Source organism: Hippopotamus amphibius, chromosome 1 (genome assembly GCF_030028045.1).
Source record: "Hippopotamus amphibius kiboko isolate mHipAmp2 chromosome 1, mHipAmp2.hap2, whole genome shotgun sequence".
NCBI classification, from domain to species: Eukaryota; Metazoa; Chordata; class Mammalia; order Artiodactyla; family Hippopotamidae; genus Hippopotamus; species Hippopotamus amphibius.
Genome location: NC_080186.1, coordinates 39,691,197 through 39,699,420, shown reverse-complemented (window position 1 = coordinate 39,699,420; position 8,224 = coordinate 39,691,197).

Sequence of the window (8,224 nt, the reverse complement as noted above, 5' to 3'; positions counted from 1 at the left end):
CGTCCCTTGTCATTTTTTTTTTTAAGAACTTTTATTGAGATACAGTTAACAGGCAATAAACAGCATATATTTAGAGTGTACAATTTCGTATCCCAATCTCCCAATTCATCCCCCCCCAATCCTCCCCACGTTCCCCACTTGGTGTCCATGTGTTTGTTCTCTACATCTGTGTCTCTATTTCTGCCTTGCATTTCCTCTTTCATAGTTGTTAGCATTTGCCTTGTGTATTGAGGTGCTCCTACATTGGGTGCATATATATTTATAATTGTTATCTCCTCTTCTTGGATGGATCCCTTGATCTTTATGTAATGTCCTTTCTTGTCTCTTGTAACAGTTTTTATTTTAAAGTCTATTTTATCTGATGTGACTATTGCTACTCCAGCTTTCTTTTGATTTTCATTTGCATGGAATATCTTTTTCCATCCCCTCACTTTCCGTCTGTATGTGTCCCTAGGTCTGAAGTGGGTCTTTTGTAGGCAGCATATATATGGGTCTTGTTTTTGTATCCATTCAGCCAGTCTGTGTCTTTTCGTTGGTGCATTTAGTCCATTTACATTCAAGGTAATTATGGATATGTATGTTCCTATTACCATTTTCTTAATTGTTTTGTTTTTGTTTTTGTAGGTCCTTATCTTCTCTTGTTTCCCGCTTAGAGAAGTTCCTTTAGCCTTTATTGTAGGGCTGGTTGGGTGGTGCTGAGTTCTCTTAGCTGTTGCTTGTTTGTAAAGCTTTTGATTTCTCTGTTGAATCTGAATGAGATCCTTGCTGGGTAGAGTACTCTTGGTTGTAGGTTCTTCCCTTTCATCACTTGAAATATATCATGCCACTCCCTTCTGGCTTGCAGAGTTTCTGCTGAGAAATCAGCTGTTACCCTGATGGGAGTTCCCTTGTATGTTATTTGTCGTTTTTCCCTTGATGCTTTTAATAACATTTCTCTGTCTTTAATTTTTGTCAATTTGACTACTATATGTCTTGGCATGTTTCTCCTTGGGTTTATCCTGCCTGGGACTCTCTGTGCTTCCTGCACTTGGGTAGCTATTTCCTTTCCCATGTTAGGGAAGTTTTCAACTAGAACCTCTTCCAATATTTTCTCAGGTCCTTTCTCTCTCTCTTCTCCTTCTGGGACCCCTATAATGCGAATGTTGGTGCGTTTAACGATGTCCCAGAGGCCTCTTAGGCTGTCTTCAGTTCTTTTCATTCTTTTTTCCTTATTCTTTTCCACATCAGTGATTTTCACCATTCTGTCTTCCAGGTCACTTATTCGCCCTTCTGCCTCAGTTAATCTGCTGTTGGTTCCTTCTAGTGTATCTTTCATTTCAGTTATTGTGTTGCATATCTCTGTTTGTTTGCTCTTTAATTCTTCTAGGTCTTTGGTAAACTTTTCGATCTTTGCATCCAGTCTTTTTTCAAAGTCCTGGATCATCTTCACCATCATTATTCTGAATTCTTTTTCTGGAAGGGTGCCTATCTCCTCTTCATTTAGTTGTTTTTCTGAGTTTTTATCCTGTCCCTTCATCTGGTACAAAGTCCTCTGCTTTTTCATTTTCTCTATCTTTCTGTGGCTGTGGTTTTCAGTTCCGCAAGACGAAATACTGCTGATACTGCTTGATCCTGCTGTCTGCCCTCTTGTGGAGGAAGCTACCTAGGAGGCTCATGCGTGCTTCCTGATGGGAGGGACTCACTTCTGACCCATTTTGATGGCCTCTTGGCTGTCCTCCCATTAAGACATTCCCCACAAATGATTCTACTCTTAACAAGCCTCTCCTCGCACAGGTCCTGGTGACTCCCCTCTGGATACCGTCTTGAAGGCAGCCCTCATCTCTTGATCCGTCCTGGTGCTGCGGAACCTCACTTTGCTTCAAGTTGCCTTTTCAGCTGTAGAGATGGGTTACATCGAGTCATCCATGGTCATTCCCAGGGTCTCCTTTATGAACAAAGGGAGATGGTTGGGTGGATTAGATATCCAGTCTATGGACCAGAGCTTAGTCTGGACTGGTGGTCAGGGCTGGGGCTGACCAGCGGCCCAGGTCAGGGCACTGATGTTTCTCTCTGAGAAAGTAGAAATAAGGATTTCAGAACAGCTTTCTCCACTACTTACAACATTCACATACTTGCTGCTGGCGCTCCTGTAATAACCGATGAAAAGTCCTAACAAGGATGAGCCCCTCCATCGTCTTTGGATTGCAAGCCTCTTGCTTTCTCTAGTACTTCTCGATGGCTCTTTCATGGAGCCCCTCTCACTCTGGGATTATAAGCTCCTTCCTCTCTGCCGGATCCTTCACATCAGCATACAGACATACATGACTGCGATTTTACATCCCTCCATTGATCCATGTTCTTACACTACTCTATTTCTTTCCCACAATAACCCGAGAAAGAGTTGCCTGAATTAGCCTTGTCCACCTCCTCTCCTCCCTCTCTGTCCTCAACCCAAATCTGCTCACTTTCCTCTAGTTTTACTGCAAGCACACTGGACAGAGCCACCACCATCCCCACCCTGACTACTGCCCTAGTGCCTTTACTGGGCTCCTGTAAGTCCTCACTTGCCACCTCACTAATCTCCACACCAAAGTCTGCACCAGCTTTTGCAAATGTAAATAAGATGGTGTTACTTTTCTTTAAACTGCTCCCATGGCTTCTTAGTAAAGCTGGAATTCCAACTCCTTATTTTGACCTTCACACCCTTACTTCACCTGGCCCCTTCCAATCTCTCTAATGTGATCTCAAAGAATTTCCCCCTCATGCCTTACAAGGCAGGCATTGCTGGAATTTTCTCTCTTTCCTGAACACACCAAGGTGGTCCCTCCCTCCAGTCTTTGCCCAGGCTGGTCCCTCTGCTGGGAATGTTCTTCCCCCAGATCCTCTCCTGGCAGACTCCTCAGCAACCACCAGACACTCTCTAACATGTCCATTATCTCCACTGGTCTGGGTTACTTCTTTAATATTTTTCTTCATGAAATAGAAAGTAAGGTCTGTGTGGACAGATCCCTGCCTATCTTGTTCACCAATTCTTTAGCATCGATTTGACTCTCAACACATACGTGTCACATTAACGAATGAGCGAGTCCTCTCACCCTCTTTACAGAAGTCGCCATCACTGCCACGTGCCAGGCACTGAAGTAGTCACATGAGTTCTGTTCAGCATGTAGCACCCTCTGGGGCCACCCTGCCTTGGTTCAAACCTGGCTCCACCACTGACTGGCTGGGGGCCTTTGGGCAAATTTGGGACCTCAGTTTCCTCATCTGTAAAGTGAGGTTAATGATAGTACTGCCCTCATTGATTTACTATGAACAGGTAAGAGGCAGCACATTTAAATAAAGTGATAGAAGAGTGCTGAGCACACAGTAAATGCTTAATAAAAGTTAGTAATGATTATATCCTCGGAACAGCAACTCTGCAGGACAGGATTTCTCAATCTCAGTATGATTGGTATTTCGGGTAGAATCATTCTTTATTGTATGAACTGTCATGTGCATTGTAGGATGTTTAACGGCATCCCAGCCTCTGCCCACTAGGCCCTTAGGTGCTATGCCAGTAGCACCTTCCCAATTATGATAACCAAAAATGTGTCCAGATATTGCCAACTGTTCCTGTGGAGGCAGGAAGGGCCAAACTATTTGCTATAAGGCATATACTTTTACTCCTATTGACACATATGAAATTGGAAGTTTGCAGAGTTTAAATAAGCTGCCCAAGATCTTAGGGCTACCAAGTGGGAAGCAAGGATTCAAACTCCCTTCTTCCTGGCCCAACAGCACATGCTCTTCCCTCCAGCTCGCTGCGCTAGAGGCTCGAGCCCCCCTTCCCTCACCCTGCTCAGCTCATACACTCACAGATCCGTGCTAATTACACAGCCATGTAAAACGTTATATGTGGTTTGTTATTTTATATCCAGGAACATGGTCCACAGCCTTCATTACATAAAGCAGCTGTGTGTATACTTGGGGTCTAAGTGCTATTTAGTGGTCAGCTCGATGGGGTATTTTGTTTCAAGCATCACATTTCTTTTTTCCCTTTCTGTACGTCTACTAATGCCTAAATAGAGGAATAGAGCCTCACACAGCTTGGGCTAAAGTGAAAGGCAAAAGTCCCCAAAATGACAAATGTCCCACTGTCCTAATTAGATTGGGAGAGACAGCCCAGGACATGCTACATGCATGTGAATGTGTCCCCCAGTGATTGTGTGTGCTGTGTGCGTGTGTTCCCAAGATGCACCCAGTCTGGCCCGTACAACCTGCTCTGCCTTCCCACTAGTGTCTTAAAGGAAGCAAGTGGTTTAGAGAACTGGACAGCCCAGGCCTTCTAAACACTAGCTGTGTGGCTTGAGTACGCCGTGTGTCTTCTCTGAGACTCAATTTCCTCATTTTTAAAATGGGGGTAAAAATATCTGTGCCACAGTGTTGCTGAGAGCCTTTAGATGAATGGTCTGGCACAGAATTGGTCTAATCCCCAACTCCCATTCATCCTTCACTTGCCAACATCCGGACCATGCCACCCCACCCCTCCCCCCCCCCATTTTTAACATCACCCCTCTTCTACAGCCTGAATGTCCTAGGCCCTGACCCACCTCTACCCCTTGGCTTTCATCATCCCCCTTAACTGGGATGCAAGCAAGGCTCTTTCTACCTATTTAAATCCTACTTTCTTTCACAGTTGAATTCAAATCCTATTTCTCCCAGATTAATGCCCTTGACCTTTGAGTTCTCACTGGCTTTTCCTGGACTTTTACAATTACTGCATGACTCACCTGGCACTGAAATGCATTTTAACTAGTCAGTTGAATGTGTTTTGTCTTGTTCGACAGCTGCAAGTAGCCAGAGGTCAGGACTGTATTCCTTCACACCTGCACACAACAGTACACATGGGACTCCATAAGTATTTGTGGGTTAACAGAGTCAACGCATATCATTGTTCTTCTATCACTGATGGCTGCACACATCAGGCTGTGAACACATCTCATCTGGAACCTGACACGTTAGCTACCCTCAACCAGCATAACTTATGGAGAGCTAGCTAAGACAATTATATCCTCTGAAGGGCAAGATGAAGGGCTTTCCAAGGTCATGTATGGCCCTTCCCGGTGCAGTCTTATTTCTGACCCTCCCCAACAGTTCTCACGTTTTAGCTCCCCCATCATTGTCACAGCGCTCCCAGTAGGCTAAACACTTACACCTCCCTGCCTGTGCACACACTGTTCCCACTGTCTGTAATAACCTTCCTTTCCTCACACTCCCTGTCCAAATCCTGCTCATCCTTAGAGATCAACTCAAACATCATCTTCTCAGCAAAGACCTTTGCGGACCTCGTCTCTCCTAAGCCTGACTCTCTTCTCTCCTAAGGTTGCTACTCTCCCCCACCCCTACCTGTTTCCCAAAGCACCGTAAATATGGGTACCTCTGTCTCCCTCCCTGGGTGGCAAGCTCCCTGATGACAGAACCCTGGGCTGATTCCTCTGTGTCCTCCTCCCCCACTGGGTCAGATCTAGTGGAACTTTCTGTTTTAAACGAATACCATCTTGCACAGAAAGTCTCATCCTCTGTTGCACTTCTATGATGCTGCGTGTATTTCCCCACTCCTGTGAGGTAATGCCCTTTTTGGAATCATCCCAGCGTCTGCCTTTGTTCTGGTTCTCTCCATCACTCTAGTCTGTGTTAAGCACGGCTGGCCTCTGCATAGTCCTAGAAGCCTCTTCCCTTCTTTCCCACCCCCTGAGGACATCATGACCTTCAACCATCAAGATTTAACTTTTCATTTATTTATTTATTTATTTATTTATTTATTTATTTATTGGCTGCATTGGGTCTTCGTTGTGGTGCACAGGCTTCTCACTGTGGTGGCTTCTCTTGCTGCAGAGCACGGGCTCTGGCCCATGGGCTTCTGTAGTTATGGCACACAGGCTTAGTTGCTCTACAGCATGTGGGAACTTCCAGGACCTGTGTCCTCTGCATTGGCAGGCTGATTCTTAAACACTGCCCCACCACGGAAGACCCAAGGTTTAACTTCTAACCCACTAAGACTCGGGTGGGGAAGACAGAGCCTGGGGGTGGGTGGGAGTTGGGCACATCTGGGATAAGAGTTGGAGCTGGGAGTCAGGCCAGGCCAGGTCAGGTCCACTGGAAAACACCAGTGTGGCTCACAACCCAGGCTATGGCTGGTTGAAAGGGCAGCCCTCAGGCCCAGAGCAAAGCTTCTCCTTTGGTCCAGCTGAGCAGGGGAGCCCCTCATCTCCCCGCCTGAGAGACGCCCTTTGGCAGGACCTGGATCTGCTCAAGAGGCAGACTTTGTTGGTTTAGTTCCGCTACAAGGCTTCCGTTCCTGCCCTGGCTGTTACAGCCTACAGATTCTGGTACCCATCTGATTGAACAACTTAATTAAAATGCAATAAAAGGAAAGTGAGCCGGATGTGACCCGGGAGAGGAGGTAGGCATCTGAGTCCATTGCCTGCCTCCTGAGCCTTGTGCCCCTTCCCATCCTGCCTACAGGCCCCTGGGCAGGCAGTGGCCATGGAACTCTGAACTCTAGTGCTGGGCACAGAAGACCCTTAATGGTGTCTGCTCCCTGAGTTATTCATCCTGACGACAGGGCAACTGAGGCCCAGCCAGGACAGCTCCATTACCTGAAGCCGCTCAGGGAGATGTTAGCAGAAGCACATGCAACCTCTAAGACTTTAAAACTGCTCATCCAGGGCTGCTCTCTATACACCAGGTAGGAGAAAAACTTGTTTGAAAACACGGAAACCCTTGTTCTTCGGGCGCACCCTCTCCTGGGGCCTCAAACTTGTTTGTTCTTTTTTGAAGGTAACAATTTTATGGAAATATAATTCACATACTATACAATTCACCCGTTTAAATGATTAAATTCAATTTTTTTTTTTTTTAGTATATTCACAGAGTTGTGCAACAATCACTACAATCAATTTTAGAATATCTTCATTATTCCCCAAAGAAATGCAGTCCCTTTTAGCCACGGTGCCCCAATCTCTCCATTCTTTCTGGCCCTAAACAACCACCTAACAACCCTCTGTCTCAACACATTTGCCTGTTCTGGCCATGTCATATAAATGGAATCAGATTATATATGTCCTTTTGTAACCTGCTTCTTCTATTTAGCATAATCTTTTCAAGACTGAGCCATATTGTGGCATGTATCAGCACGTCATTCTTTTTTATGGCCAAATAGTATTCCATGTATGAATGCACCACATTTTATATATCCATTCATCCATTGATGTCCACATGGGTTGGTTCTTCCCTTTAGCTATTTTGAATAGTACTACTATCAACATCTGTGTACAAGTTTTTGTGTGGATGCATGCTTTCAGTTTTCTTGGCTGCATACCTGAGAGCGGAAAACCCTATTTGTTCTTGCATCTCATTAACACTATCAGTAACCATATCAGTGGAGATCCTAAAGCATTACTGCACACATTGACTCAGAAAAATAGTGAGGACAGGAAGCTGGATGAAGCAAGAGAGGCACAGAGAGGTTAACTGTTTTGACCTGGGTCACACAGCCACAGGAAAGGACCATGGAGGAGGAAGTCACAGCTGCCACTAGTGACAATTAGCCAACGAAACATTTATAATTTTAGGAAAAAAGCTCTGGAACATTTTAAAAATCATACACATAGTCACGTGCACCATCACTTTAATTATATGAATTAGTTTTTAGTTTAGTTCCCCGTGAAGACCATCGCACTTCCTCCCAGTGGAATTAAATTCTCCTCCCACCTCCCGGGCTTTTCACCTCATCCTCCCCATGGGGAGTGGTGGCTTTGTAGGGAGTTCTGGAGCCTTGAGGAGTGGAGGCTCTTTAAAGAACTTCTCTTTTGTCACAGCTGCAGTTCTCAGAGCTCTGTGTGTGGGAGGCACGGAGCCGCACTGTTCTCTCACACCATCCGGGCCCTCTGGCCTCATCTGCATCTGTCACCAGATGTGTGCACAGCAAAGAACCGGGGTGGCTCTGACACCCAGCAGGTGGAACCAGATGAAATCGCCCACAGTCATTATTTCTGACCTCCAGAAATGGCGATCTCAGGTGGGTCAGCCGGAAAGTCTCTGGTATCCCCTCCTTTCCTTCCGTGCTCCCTCCAAAGACCCAGGTCCAGCACTCTGGAAGCCTTTTGGCTCCTGCAGCCCAGCTGGTCTTGCCTGTCCAACTTCTGGAGTGGCCATTCCCCAGCTGCTCCATCTGCTGCCTGAAGACATGAGCGGGAGGAGTGGG